At 44.8% G+C, this 16096-nt stretch overlaps 1 pseudogene; it reads left to right on the top strand.

Annotated features, from left to right (window-relative positions):
* Positions 1-1650: 1650 nt before the first annotated feature.
* LOC136492908 (zinc finger BED domain-containing protein RICESLEEPER 2-like) lies at positions 1651-10164 on the top strand (annotated as a pseudogene).
* The last annotated feature ends 5932 nt before the right edge of the window (positions 10165-16096 follow it).

Below are 16096 nucleotides of genomic sequence, written 5' to 3'. Positions count from 1 at the left end.
AGAGAGCCCGCACGGAGGTGAGGTGACTTCTTGGCCGCTGAACAAGTTGGCTCGGCTGCTTCTCTGCCCCTATTGCTTCCCGTGCTTTAGTTATTTCTAGATTCTAGACTAGATGCAAATCTGACTGAATGTGTCGTCGATGCGTCGTCAATTGCTCTGGTGCGTGTGGATGAGTGAATCTTTGATATACAAACACAAAAAATATAGTGGCTACGGTTTTCTATCTTGCAATCTAGAGTGGATTAACTATATTCTGATTTTGTGGTTGCTGCTTTGGATCCTTTTTCTGCCATATACTTGGTGTCATATACACTGCTAGAGAACAAACTTTAGAACGATGTCCCAATTTGGCATTAGCCTCGGTATTTTTTGCCCCTGGGACTAGAGAGGCCTTTAGTCCCGGTTGGTGTCTCCAATCGGGACTAAAGGTCCCTGCCCAACGGCTACTGCGCTCGGCACAGTGGCAGGGGACCTTTAGTCCCGGTTGGAGACACCAACCGGGACTAAAGGTGGACCTTTACTCCCGGTTGGAGCCACCAACCGGGACTAAAAGTCCTCCAACCTTTAGTCCCGGTTAGTAATACCAACCCAGACTAAAGGTAGACCCTTTAGTCCCAGTTGGTAACACCAACCCGGGCTAAAGGACCCTTTAGTCCCGGTTGGTAACAGGTCCTCCGATGGGTTAGTTCAAAAGGAAAGCATCCCATCCATTGTTAGATGTGTTGTGTAGGTGCGGTGGTAAGCTACGCGTGAGGCAGTGCATGAGGTCTTGGGTTCGAATCTCATGGGGCGCAGCGGTGGGAGGCATTATTTTTTTAAAGCTGGGAGGATCTTTAGTCCCGGTTGTGGCAAACCGGGACTAAAGAACAACACCTTTAGTCCCGGATTGCTAGTCCCGGTTGGGAAACTAGGAGTAAAGCTAGTTCCCAACCGGGACTAGATCTCATTTGTGTAGTAGTGATAGCAGTGTCTATTTGAGATTATTCATATTTAGCGCGTTTTCATCAAGCAGGTACCCACCTCCGCTTCCTTCAATGTTTCTGCTGAAGCTAGATTTCCTATTCCAAGTGCTCATTTGGTGCTGCGTGGGGGTTTCCAAGTGCTGATTTGGTACTGCTTTGGTGTGTGCAGGTTGACACATATGTGTACAATAGGTAAAAGGCATGTTTACTTTCTTGGACTTCGGCAGTGATTTTACTATCAATTCAGCCTAAACATGTTGGTATATACTGAGTTTTATGCAAATACTAGGCGCACTGATAGGAATCGATCCATCCATCCATGCTATATGTAGAGGGACTGGGCAATACACTTTGAATTGTTCTCCATCCATATCAGTTCACCGGTAGATGAAAATGTCACATGCTGCATTTTTAACGCTGTTCCTTACATTGTCATTGTCCTAACCCATACATTTTTGGATGTTTTAGAACAAAAAATCTCATTAGTTTGCAATGACCTCTACAATAATCATGAAAACAAATTTATAAACATTTTACAGTCAGCTGTACTATTATCATGAAAACAAATTAGGCTTATAATTTTTTTGTGTAATTCAGTTTCTTTGCGTCTTACTTTAATATCCTATCTAATTGATTGTCATTCATTGGTTTAGGGGACTCTAATTGATTAGTCTAAGTGTTTGATATTATGGAGAGGGTTTCATCAGCAACAGCAGCAGAAGTTGAGATAGTCTTGATGCTATCTCCACTGATTAGTCAGGCCGGTCAGGGAAAAGGAGGGCTAAAGTTTGGGCTTATGTTGACTCAGAAATCGTTGATGGAACTGAGAAGGCTGTGTGCAAGTATGCAAGCTCCAGTTGTCTTTTGTGTTAGGGAAAGGGACAACTCACTTAAATAGGCATATTGGATATTACTGTCATCATATCCCTCAAGAGGACAGGGACAGATTCTTAGCAACTTTGAAGAACAAGTCTGATAGAGATAATTCTGTATTTGATCCTGTTGTATTCAAATGTCTGATTGCAAAGTACTTCCTTAGTGCTGAAGTTGCATTTCGAAAAGCAAATGATCCTACTTGGAAAGAGATGATAAATTATTGCCAGCCTTCATTCAATGTGGTGGGTCGACAAACTGTTCGTGCAGACTGTCTGATCTTGTATGAAGAAGAGAAATTACAGCTACATCAAAAGATTACAAAGTTGAAGTCTCATGTCAGTTTAACTGCTGATTTGTGGTCATCAAACCAAAATTTGGGGAATCTTGAAGTTACAGCTCATTACATTGATGAAGAGTTTGAGCTCCATAAGAAGATTATTGCATTCAAGCAGATCTCTTTCCCCCATAACTCATTTGCTGTGTAAGATGGCATCACGGCTTGCTTGACGGAGTGGGATTTAGTTGATCGTGTGTTCATAGTGACTCTAGATAATGCAAGCATGAACAATAGAGTGATTAGAGACTTGCGTGCTGCTCTAGGTGCTTAGATGTTCTTTAAGGGTGAACACATACATGTTAGATGTGCCGCTCATGTGCTCAATATAATGGTCCAAGCTAGATTGCAAGTCATACCAAATGCAGTTGGATGGGTAAGAGACATTATCAAGGTTGTCACATCTACACCTTCTTGTCTGCAAACATTCAACTCAATCGTTCAGGCATTAGGTCTCAAAGGCAAGTCGAGCTGGTTCTAGATGTTCCCCACTACTGGAATGCTACGTATGACATGTTGAATGAAGCTCTGAAATATAAAATAGCTCTCAACAGATTCGTAGCAGAGCAGTATCAGGATGTTCCTAGTGAACAAGACTGGTAGAAAGCTGAATCGCTTCATGAATTCCTAGAATAGTTCAGTGAGGCTACAAAAGCATTTTCTGCGGATAGGCATCCAACAGCCCACCTCTTTCTGAAGATGTTGATGGCAGTTTGAGATGTATTGCTTGATGAGACGTGGAATACCAATGAACTACTCAATGAGTTGGCTAAAGCTATGTATACCAAGTTTCAGAAATACTAGGCTGCGTCTAGTATGGTACTTCTCATAGCTGCTATCCTGGACCCATCAATGAAAGTTGATTTTGTCAGGTTCTTTTACTTGACTGTTGAGAATGCAGAAGCAGAAGCAAAGATAAGAGAGCTTAGACAATACTTGAAGAAATATTATCTAGAGTACGAGAGGGTTGTGAAGAACAACACAGGTCCTGTCTTCGTTACATATGAAGAGGAAGTTTTAAGTCAGGGCAAATCGAGTTCTTCTAGACTTCGTGGCAAACGGCGTGTAGAGCTTGCATTTGCTCAATTTTCATCACAAAACTCGAGTACTCACTTAGAAAGATCAGAACTGGATATTTATTTGGATGATCCTAGAGTAGTTGTGAGACCGATAGAGAACTTTAATGTTCTAGCATGGTGGAAGAAAAACTCAGATGCCTATCCTATTGAAAGCTCTAATTTGGTTTTGGTTAATTGATGAAACCCTAAGTGCTAACCTAGTTTATCAAAGTGATTATGAGATAGGTAGCACTACTCCAAGTGATGAAGCAATGGCGAAGATCATGACGATGGTAATGGCATGGTGATGATCAAATACTTGAACTTGGAAAAGAAGAAAGAGAAAAACAAAAGGCTCAAGGCAAATGTATAAATAGTAGGAGCCATTTTGTTTTAGTGATCGAGACACTTAGCGAGTATGATCACATTTAGGATCGATAGTTGTACTATTAAGAGGGGTGAAACTCGTATTGAAATATGGTTATCAAAGTGCCACTAGATGCTCTAACTCATTGCATATGCATTTAGGATCTAGTGGAGTGCTAACACCCTTAAAAATGTTTGTGAAAATATGCTAACACATGTGCACAAAGTGATACACTTGGTGGTTGGCACATTTAAGCAAGGGTTAGAAACTTTATCAGCGCCCTAGATAGAAAAGACGAAGGTCACTATAAGTGACCGGACGCTGGTCTCAGTTGGACCAGCGCGTCCGGTCAGTAGCAGCAGTGAGCGCGTGGTCTCGGTCTTCGACCGGACGCTGGCACTAAAAGTGACCGGATGCTGGCAGGGTGCGTCCGGTCAGTGCTGACGTACGCTAACGTGAGGCGCATAGAGGAAACATTGAGTGATCGGACGCGTCCGGTCGTGAAATGTTGCGTTTGGAACCTTACTGGAAACGACCGGACCCTGAGGTCCAGCGTCCGGTCACTTTCTAACTGACGCGTCCGGTCATCTCTTGACCATTGAAATTAGGCGATCGGTGTTTGAAGCCGATGACACGTGGCTCACATCGCACGACCGGACGCTGAGGTCCAGCGTCCGGTCAATATGATCGGAGCGTCCGATCGGCCCGTGTTCAGTGTAGTGAGGAGCCCAATGGTTCTATTTTGTGGGGGCTTCTATTTAAGCCCCATGGCCGGCTTAAGCTCACTCTCTTGGCCATTTGCATTAACATAGCAACCTTATGAGCTTAGCCAAAGCCCTCACACTCATCTCCATCATTGATTCATCATCTTTGTGAGATTGGGAGAGAATCCAAGTGCATTGCTTGAGTGATTGCATCTAGAGGCACTTGGCATTCGTGTTTCGCTGCAGGATTCACTTGTTACTCTTGGTGGTTGTCGCCACCTAGACGGCTTGGGATGTGATCACATGTGGAGATGTCTGGGTTTTAGGCATCATACGTCACAACTTGCTCGGAAACTTCTAAATTTTTACCATAGCCTCTACATGCAATGACACGACACCTCGATAAGTTTCATGATTTTCGGACTTCGTTTGCATTTTATAGAATTAAAAAACACTTTTTTAACAAGTTGATGGTCATGTTTTGTGAAACAGATGTTCAAAATTTCACAAATGTCCCTGCACACGGCCTCAAAATACACTCAAAAATATGAATACCATTTTTTGAATTGCTAAATTCCAATATTTCATGCACCTGCAGTTCAAATTTACTTTTTTGAGAAAAAATCAAGTAAACATAAAAAATTTAAAAAATATACCAAAAAGTCATAAAAAAGTTCCAAATTGGAACATGTGCTTTAAGGTACTATATAAATACCACAGAAAAATTTTGAAAACAAAAAAAATACTTTACCGAGTGTCGGAACCCTTTGTCGAGTGCCAGGCTTGCAGCACTCGGCAAAGAATATTTAGAATTTTTTTTCATCTTTCGGATTAAAAGACCCCCTGAATTTATTTGCCGAGTGCCCACATCTCGGCACTCGGCAAAGGACCGCCCCACTTAACCCTAGCGGGCTAGCCGGCTGGCTCCCACTCTCCCACTCTCCCTCCAGCCGCGCACCCCGGCCCCGCCCCGTCGCCTCGGACCACCGGCGCTGTAACAGAACCAACCAATTATACGAAATTAAGTAAGAAAATCATCCGCTAGAGCAGACGATTTAGCAAACTTAAGCCCGTATAACCCGGTAGTCCATGAAATCACGAAGGATTTCAAACCAACTCACATCCCAGCCAAGATCGTAATAAGTTTAGCGGTCACCATCACATATTACATAAAAGTTTACATTCCAGATACATCGGTGTTTAAATATAGTTATTACAAAACAAGTTCAAATAAAAGTAGCGGAAGCCATTTATTCAAAACCACACACACTCACACGGAGTTCAAATACAGTGCCAGCTAATGATCATCTTCAATAAAAGCATTAGACGAGATGTAATGAATGACCATGCCCATGGTCCTAAGCATCACCCATCGCAGGATAAAGGCAGTTGATACAGTAGCTGTAATACATCTACCCATCTGCAACAAGTGGGAATAAAACCCTGAGTACGAGAAGGTACTCAGCTAGACTTACCCAACATAACCGAAAATAAATGACACCAAGGATTATGAAGGCTTTATAGTAGGGTAGCTGACTCATTTGCAAAAAGAAGCATTTTTAGCATTTCAAGGACCTTTCCAAAAGCATTATTGTCAAGTTAATTATTTATAACCTGTCGACTAGATTTGCACCTATACTAGAGCAAACATGTGATTAAGCAGATAATGATAACCAAGGATCATTAACAACTTCCATATTGTCATATTCATTATAACTGTCCAAGTGTTCCATCAACATTACTATGATGAAGTAACTCAAGTCAAGTGCTCACTATCCAGGAGCGATGGTGATTCGAATCGATTCCTAACTAGCTGGTGATTTATTCCTTACACAAACCTTACTCACCCGCTAAAGTGAGGTATCGGTCACCAAGTCAACTATCCAGGAATCTCGAGTTTGCCAGGAACCACATGTACCCGGGGGCCGACCAACTGCACTTTGGTCTTATCATCTCGCCCTCGTGTCCTACCACACCTGCTCCGGCACAGTGCGCTGCGGGCAATCTACTCGGCCTGAATAGTCTCCTAGCTTCATGGTCGAAAGGTACTTTATTCGGCTAGCTAAATGTAAGGCATGCGTTCAACATGACTCGAGGCCCAACAACGGTTGGTCCTTAATCAACATAGACGAAAAGCACTACAGTTCAAAACTCTATAAGTCTCCATCTGGTCTCAACTTTATTTAACACTTAGTTATACCATGACTTCATAGTCATCCAAGCAGATCCAGGTAACCACCTATAGCTCACAGGTGACAGGAAATCACCCAACTTCTACCGGTCTAAGCTAGCTAAGCATTGACTCGACTGCAGATACCAGGGTAACAAGGATATAGTATATCAAAGGTAGACAAGGTATAATGCAGCAATGGTTGCAAACAACTCCTGAACATAATGCATCAATTAAAGTAAAGTAGTTAATTAACAATTGCAAACCAGGGAGAAAATGCTCCGAGGCTTGCCTCTCTCAAAGGAGCTCGGGCGTGATCAGGGCACTCCGGAAGTTCCTCAACATCCTCCTCGTCTGCTTCAGTCACTTCCTATGGCTGCACCTCGAGCTGCTCCTCGAGCTCCTCGGGTATGACGACTAGGTTCTCGGTTTGCAATCCTGTATGATGCATGTGCGTAAGTGCTTATGCAAAAATTGCATCGGATGAAATGAACACAATGGATATGCTTGAATGCAAGGTAGTCAACATCATCCAAGAACATATACTATAAGCACATGTCATCTACTGCATTCTCTTCTACTACTAATATGCTAAGTTAACACATCTCATTAAATGCTTCAAAGATACACCAAAGCTTCACTAATTCCTTAAGCATACACAAAGTAACATTTGATTAACCCTAGTTAATAATAGGTTTGAATAACAACATCTATTTTTATAGCTCAAAAAAATCTTAGAAAATTACCATAGCACAGTACTACCCTAAGTAGTCTACCCTTAGATTTTTATGGCATTTGGATGAGTGGATTAGCCTACACAAAAATAACAAGCTATGACATGATTATGAACATGAAAATACTTTGTACTGTGAAAAGTGTCAAACACTAGATAAAATATTTTTTCTATGTTCTACACAACAAATAATCACTGTACAAAAATTATCACATGCATGTTTTATACAAATTTTGCTCTCTAGCAAAAATAACAAAAATCAGCCATTAAAGGCACTTGAACTACACCTCATAATTTTTCTATAGGACATGCATGGCACATATTTTTCCTAGGAAGTACATTACACAAGAAGATTAACAAACTTGGAATCATATTTTTCTGAAGCATATAGGTTTTACTACACATTTACAAGTTATCAGCAATATCAAGGATTAAATAAAGCTCTACAGAAAAGTATCTCAAAAATGACATGCAATATTTTTATCATGTAGATATGGTGACAAGAAACCTAGCAAAATTTGTTTCAACAAATTTGGAGCAAATTTGAGTATACAAACATTTTCCAAAGCATTTCTCTTTCCAAATAATAAAAGAAAACTAAAAACGAAATTTTCCTATTACTACTGGGCCGGCCCGTGGAAACAACTGGCCCACGGCCACATTCGGCCTGCGCAGACCGAGCGAAGGGGAGGGTGGCGGCTTGGCTCGGGGCTTCGGCCCAAGCTATCCTGGCCCAGCTCGGCCGAGGCGAAGGAGCCACGGCGGTGCTCTAGACGCCATGGCAGCGCGGGCGCTGCCAGCGGGCCGGCGGCTGTTGCCGGCCGGGTCCGGCCAAGCGAGCAAGCATGCGGGGTCTGCAAGAGAGTGCCGAACCTGAGCAGGCAACTCAAAAGGATGGAGGAGGGAAGGAGGACGCGTTCCACGGTGGCCGAGCACGGCGGCGCCATGACTGACGGTGGCGAAACGCGCAAAATGCTCTACCTTGGCTCAAAAGGTGTCACAGCCACAAGTACCAGGTGACGGAGAGCGAGGCGGAGCTATGTGCACTTGATTGCGGGCAATGGTGGAGCACTGGTGGCGAATTTTTCTGGCGGGGCTGCGGTGGCGCTCAGTGGCGAGAGAGCAGAGCTCGTGCGGGCGAAGCAGAGAGGCAGCGCGGGAAAGTGAAGAGGAGAGCGCCACGGGCTCCGCAGATGAAGGCGAGCACATGGAGGCGGAGGCATGCTGTGGCTGCCACGTGGCGGGCGTCGCCAGCGCATGGCCGCCACGCGGCGGTCGCGCTTTAGCGCTGGTCGGGACGCGGCGCGCGGGAACGGCGCGGCGCAGCGTGGAGACAGGCCGGGCGCGCGAGGTGGGCTGGGCCAGATGCGGGGCGAGCGAGCAGCGGGCATGGTGGCAGGCCGAGCCGGCTTCGGCCGTGGGCCGAGAAGCGGGGCGGCGGCCTGTTAAGCGAAAATGAAAAAAAATTCTTTTTATTTCTCAAATAAACAGAACTCAAATCCCATTTTGAGCCATTTAAAAGCATTTTCACAAATTGGTGTAAAAATAAAATTTGTTCCATTTTTCAATATCTACAACTTTACTTTTGTGACCAAAGTCAAATTCCAAATAGATTTTGATTACCAAATTAAACTCAATATTAATTCAAAACCCAAATTTTGAAGAATTATTTTTAAAGCAAAATTTGGCAATAATTTAAATACAAACTTTGCTCTAAAAATTGTGCTAAATAATTCTAGATGATTTACAATCATAGCCAAACATGTTTTACTAACCTAGTAAGCATAATTTGGGCAAAAACAACTCTAAACAAGTGTATGCAACATTCATGTTTCGCGAGCATGTTTCATATGTTTCGAAGCAAGGTTTTAGTTATTATTTACATGATTAGGCATGTATGATTAGGATGCTTGATGATGCATAACATGCATGATTTGCAGTGCCTAAATGCTGGTATAACACTGGGGTGTTACAAGCGCCACCAGACCTCCACCGCGTCCGGGTCTGCCCTCCCCGGCCGATGGTACGCCGCCCCGCCCTGGCCCTGCCCCGCCGCTGCCCGACCTCTGCCGTAGCCGACCTCGCCCCGGCCTCGCTCCACCATCGTGGACTACCGGTGTCACTGAACCTCGACCATGGCCGGCCCATGCCCAGGTCTGCCCTCCCCCGCCGATGGTGCGCCACCCCACCCCGGCCCTGCCCCGCCATCGCTCGACCTCTGCCGTAGCTGGCCTCGCTCCGCCGTAGGACGTGGACCCACCGGTGGTGCCCTACCCCGGCTGCCCCCCGCCCCTAAACCACTGGAGTGGAGGAGAGGAGGAGCAGGGGAGTAGAGGAGAGAAGGGAGGTGGAGGAGAGGAGAAGGGAGAAGGAAGAAGGAGAAGGGAGGAGAAGGAGAAGGGAGGAGGAGGAGCCTCGGCCGCCATCCATGCCCCTCACCGTTCGTCCCCGCCCCTCGCTGGAGACGAAGGTGACCCTAGCACCGCGTCGCCCGACTCCACCGCCACCCAAGGTATAAAGCCCCCCCCGGTTGTCGGCCTTCATGCCTTGTATGTCATTGACAGCCTTTGTGCCGTATGTGGATGTGTGGGCCTTCATGCCATACATGGATGTGTGGGCCTTCGTGCCGTATATATGTTGTCAGCCATCATGCCAGCTTTTTTCTTGCAAGTTTTGGAAACCTCCCTGTACAGGGGAGGTTCTGCCAAAAATTTTAACTTATAGTATTATAATTCTTCTTTTGGAGAGCAGGACCCGTCGGAGGGGACCCGGAGTACATAGGAGACCCTGATCATCTTCGTCGGTGCTACGGTCCTGCCTGCACAGCGTCGCCTCGCCACTGCCCCGCTAGCCTAACTCCACCGCCACCCTAGGTATAAATAACCTCTCTTCCTTATCGTTGTCATAGATCGGTGTAACCCAGTTAGGCGTCTCCCATTTGAAACATATATGGTTGGAGGTATGCAGATCTTCGCATATCTAAGACCGTATCTGTTTCAGATTGTCCACTTTTTTGGACAGCCCGCGGATGCATAGGTGGGGTAGTTTCCATGTTCTGCTTTGATCCAAGACAGAGTGTCGGCACCACCTCCCTGTTGTTCTCTAGATACACACTCTCCCTTCTAGGACATGTATCGGGAGAACAACAGGGAGGTGCTACTGAAATTCTATCTCAGATCAGAGTAGAGCATGTAAACTAACCTCATATACGCATCCGCGGGTGGGATTAGGACCTATCCTCAACCATTAGACAGTAGGCACGCCGTTCAGATGCAATTGGTGGTTATATTACTCGCTCATGTATATGCTAGAGGATGGATAACCGTGAGTGGATGTACATAGGCCACCCAAGTCAGGCTAAAATCACCCCTGAATGGATGGACAAGACCGAGGGTTTCTTGAACCAAGCATTTGGCAAGGCAACTAATGGAGCGAGAGACACATTCTGTCCCTGTAGCAAATACGGAAACAGGAAAAGAAAAACAAGGAAGATCATGGGGGAACATCTTTGCAAGTATGGATTTACGCCAAACTATACCCGGTGGGTGTTCCATGGTGAAGCCCATCGTACTAGAGAGGAGGTGGTGAGACCACGCTTGGAGGCATTTGATGCTGATGGCGGGGTAGCAGGATGGTTAGGTGACTTTCACGAAGCAATGTTCGCTAAAAGACCTATGGAGGAGGAGGAGAAGGAGGATGAGGAGGAGGAGCTAGAGCCAACCGGAAAGGCGTTCTACCAAATGTTGTCTTCGGCACAGAAGCTCCTACACGAGAAGGCAATGGTTTCTCAACTGGATGCCATTGGACGCCTAATGAGGTTGAAGTCCTAGTACAACATGAGTCGAGCCTGCTTTGATGGTATGTTGGCAGTTATTGGTGGGCTGCTTCCGGAGGGTCATATTCTGTCGAGCAGCTTCTATGAGTCACAGAGACTCCTTCGTGCACTTAAGATGCCATATGAGCAGATACATTGTTGTCCGAAGGGGTGCATCCTATTTAGAAAAGATCACAAGGATGCAAAGTACTGTCCAAAGTGTAAATCCTCTAGGTATGTGGAGGTAGACAAAGGTGATGGCCAGAAGGAGCAGCTTGAGATCCCCATGAAAGTCCTACGACACCTTCCGATCATACCGAGGCTCCAATGGCTATTCATGATCAAGGAGTCTACAAAACAGATGACATGGCACAAGAATGACATTCGATACAATCCTGACAAGATGGTACATCCAGCTGATGGTGAAGCATGGAAAAGCTGAGGCCCATAATGCACGTGTTGCGCTGGCAACGGATGGGTTCAATCCTTATGGAATGATGTCGGCCCCATACACTTGTTGGCCCATGTTCGCTATCCCCCTCAATCTCCCCCCCCCGGGGTCCTCCTTCAATGGCAAAACATATTCTTGACATTGATAATTCCTGGACACCCGGGAAACAAAATGGGTATGTACATGGAGCCTATTTATGATGAATTAATCAGTGCTTGGAATGAAGTTGTATGGACTTACGACCGAGCTACAAAGAAAAACTTCAAAATGTATGTTTGGTACCAGTACTCCATGCATGACTTCCTAGCGTATGGGATATTCAGTGCCTGGTGTGTCCACAGGAAGTTCCCTTGCCCGGTATGCAAGACAACTCTGGAGTTCATTTGGTTGAAGATGGGTGGCAAGTTATCGTCGTTCGACAAGCATCGATAGTTCCTCCCTCTTAACCATGCATTCAGACAAGGCACCAAGAACTTCATGAAAGGTGTCAAGGTGACCGACCCTGAACCTTAGAAGATGACTGGTGCCTAGGTTTATGCTTAGATAGATGCTCTCGTGGTCAATCCACAGAAAGATAGTCGAAAGAAAGATAATCTAAAGAAAGATTGCTTTATGGGATATGATGTCGAACATATGTGGACTCATAAGTCAGGCTTGGAGAGGCTTCCCTATTTTGATGACCTTCTCCTTCCACATAATATAGATGTAATGCACACTAAGAAGAATGTCGCCGAAGCACTTTGGGCAACACTCATGGACATTCCTGACAAGAAAAAGGGCAACCCTAAGGCCAAAGTGGACCTGGCAACACTATGCGATAGACCAAAGCTAGAGATGCTGCCTCCAAGAGACGGCAAACCATGGAAAAGGCCTAAGGCCGATTACGTCTTAGAAAAGAAGCATAGGACAGAAGTGATACAATGGATGCAGATGTTAAAGTTCTCAGATGGGTATGCAGTGAATCTGAGGAGGGGAGCGAACCCAGAGACTGGCCGAGTCTTAGGGATGAAGAGTCATGACTACCGCATATAGATTGAGCGGCTTCTTCCATCGATGGTTCGAGGCTATGTCCCTAAGAATGTATGGAAGGTGCTGGCAAAGTTGAGCTTTTTCTTCCACCAGCTTTGTGCTAAGGAGGTATCTGTGAAAGTGGTTGAGGAGTTGGAAAAATGGCACCTCTATTGCTCTGTAAGTTGGAGAAGATCTTTCCACCTGGCTTTTTCTTGTTGATGCAGCATTTGATTTTGCACCTCCCGTCTGAGGCACGAATGGGGGGGCCCATGCAGAACCGTTGGTGCTATCCAATCGAGAGATGTCTAAAGACTATTAGCAAGAAATGTGGAAACAAAGATAGGATTGAGGCTTCCATTGCTGAGGCATTCATTCATGAGGAGGTGTCAAACTTCACAACAACATACTATAATGAGAACCATCCTAGCATGCATAATCCACCCACTCGGTACAACGAGGACGAAAATGAATCGACCCTTAGCCTTTTCAAAGGGCCATGTGGGAGAGCAAGTGGAGCAACCACAAAGACCTTGAGCTATGAAGAGTGGTGCAAGATCATGCTCTACGTGTTGACCAACCTTGATGAAGTGGAAACGTATCTAGGGTAAGTTCTCAACGAACTTGTTACATACTCCGTAACTTTTGTGCATCTAACAACATTGTTCCTTGTCGGTGCAGGGAATTTTTTGATGAATCCTAGCATCATTCAAGGCCACCTTCTGACCATGAACGAGAGACCCTTCTTCAACATGGTTCACCTGATTTCATTACATGGTTCCAAAAAAAGGTACCGACCAACTTAGCTCTTACTAAGTTTGACGTTCCAAGTTGCCTGATTTCATTTCTCTCCTGCTTGAACTTGCAGTGCCAAAGGGATGTGTCTATAAGTGCTGAATTACGACAGGTGGCCAATGGCTTTGACTATAAGGTCTTGTCATTTAACGCTTATGACATGAATGGATATCGCTTCCACACAATAAGGTACGAGCAGAGTTGTCCCAATCCAAGGACCACGAATACCAGAGTATTGATGCCCGACACTGATCAGGAGGAGTATTATGGGACAGTTTAAGAAATATACGAGCTTGACTACCATGGTTCCAAAGCACTTAATCCTGTCATATTTAAATGCTAGTGGTTTGATCCTATAGTATCGAGAAAGTCCCATCAACTTGGGATAGTCGAAACTCAACAGGATTCCTTCTATCCAGGAGAAGATGCCTATATTGTGGCTCAACAAGCCACACAAGTTTATTATTGTCCATATGCTTGGAAAACCGACCCACGTCTTTAGGGTTGGTATATTGTGCACAAGGTATCACCACACTGTAGATTACCTCGCCCAAACCCAGATGATTACAACTTGAACCCAAACACGCATGACGAAGAGTTCTATCAATAAGAAGAGGGGCTACTAGGGATGCTTGAGATAGACTTAACTGGAGAGATCGAAATGGAAGCAGACGAGGAATGAGTTGTTGACGAGGACGCTGCAAATGAGGTGCATGATCTGAAGGACTTGGAAATGCTTGACGGACTATGACTAGGCAATGACAACAATGAGGATGAGGCTGTTGAGGATTTGGACAATCTTGATAGTGATGACGATACCTATCGTCCAGATAATCCCGATCATGAAGAATATTAGAAATACATGTAATACTATGTTATTTTGTAATTGCATTTTCTTTATTTTGCATCTCTTACTAAGTACGTCTTGTTTATCTATACTTACTGGTTTACTCTTTTTAATTGCAGGTGATGGGGCCCACTAGGAGGAGCTGCCCCTCGGTTTACGCCAACTAGAGGGACATGGCAGCGGCTGAGGAGGCGGAGGCGTCGGAGAGGCTGAGGAGGCCGAGAGGTAGGCCTAGGTGGGAGTCATTGACTGACCACAGGCGTAGCTCCTCACGCGACTCTATGCATGACGACGACCTTCAACACACGGTGGACGGGGACAGGGGTCCATGGACGAAGGACGAGGAGGTGGTTCCAGCGATGGAGGACGAGGAGGTGGCGACGGTAGGGGGTTCCACTTCCTCTGGTACATTGAAGCCCTACCAGCAAGGTCCCACAAAGCTCCTGAAGTGACCGATACCTATTGAGAGGCGCCCACTGATTGCACCTGAGGGCGATAGGTAAGTAACTTCATATGTTCTTCATTTGATATGTTGAAAAATCATAATAACAACTAATAACTATTGTGGACCACTTGTGTAGGAACTGGGTGCTTGTGGCCAGGCGGCCCCGGCACATAATGTGAATGGCATCGTGGGACTTCTGTGCAAGGAACACTTCACTGGCCTGGTTAGGAAAGGAGATCAGGATTAGGAGCCGGCCTGGACATTCGACCACTATGCCCTCATGCAGGATGCTCCATATCATAATGGCATCCGCTGTAGAAACAAGGCAGATCGGGTGATTAGGGAGCTGTGGGTAAGTCTTTCTTGCACTACATTCCTCAATTCCTCGCATTCATTGGACATTTTTGAAATAAAATAATGGATACCTCATGTCTTTATGCAGGACTTCTTCAGAATCTAGGAGGGACAGTGTAACACCCCGGTGTTACGATCCTATTTAGCGCCGCGTTTTAGGCCTAAGAAAACTTCTGAAATGATTTTCTCGAATTTTGAAATTTGACTTATATTTAAAGTATCACTCGTGGTGAGTTATATTGAACTAACTAGTGGAGTAGCTCTTGGATGTTAGTCCGAAACTAAAAGTTATAATTTTCTAAGTCAGAAACGATTGACAATGACGTGTTAGCATTTAAAATTCTCGCTAAATTTCTTAAACACTAACTTTATATTATTGTATCGCTGGTTGTATCATCGTAAGTGTTTTGGTGTGGAGTGGTTTGTTGAATGGTTGGACATAGCGGGGTTATCCCTAGAATTGCTCGAAACTCTTAGAACGCACGAAGAACTACGTTCGGTGCTCTGTTCGTGAACCGGCATGCTGTGCGACGAACCCATCTTGGCCTTCCCGTATCTTCTTCCCTAGTCGCTCTTTGGTTGCGTCAAGTGCTTCCCTAGCTAGCTGGTGGCATGGACTTTGGGTGAGTGAAGGTTGCCGAGCCTTAACCTCGCTGCTTGGTGGCCTTGGCTGTAACACCCCGGTGTTATGCCTACATTTAGGCACTGCAAATCACGCATATCATGCATCATCAAGCATCCAAATCATACATGCTTAATCATGTGAATAACAAGTGAAACACTGCTTCGAAACATCTGAAACATGTTGTGAAACCTGAATGTTGCATGCCTTTGTTAGAATTGTTTTGCCCTGATTTTGTTTGCTAGGTTAGTAGAACTTGTTTGGTTATGATTGTAAATCATCTAGAATTGTTTATCACAATTTTTGGAGCAAGGTTTGTATTTGAATTATTGTCAAATTTTGCTTTAAAAATAATTCTCCAAACATTAGGGTTTAAGTCAAAATTTACTTTAATTTTATAATTCAAAATCTATAATGAATTGGATGTTGGTATTAAAATCAAAGTTGTAGAGGATAAAATTTTGAGTAACTTTTATTTTTGGCCCAAAGTTTGAAACTGCTTTGATTTAGTCCAAAAATTCATTTGAATGAAAAAGGAATTCAAATTAATTTGAAA

This window comes from Miscanthus floridulus, chromosome 11, assembly GCF_019320115.1.
Source record: "Miscanthus floridulus cultivar M001 chromosome 11, ASM1932011v1, whole genome shotgun sequence".
In the NCBI taxonomy this organism is placed as follows: Eukaryota; Viridiplantae; Streptophyta; class Magnoliopsida; order Poales; family Poaceae; genus Miscanthus; species Miscanthus floridulus.
This window is presented reverse-complemented; position numbering and strand designations above follow the sequence as displayed.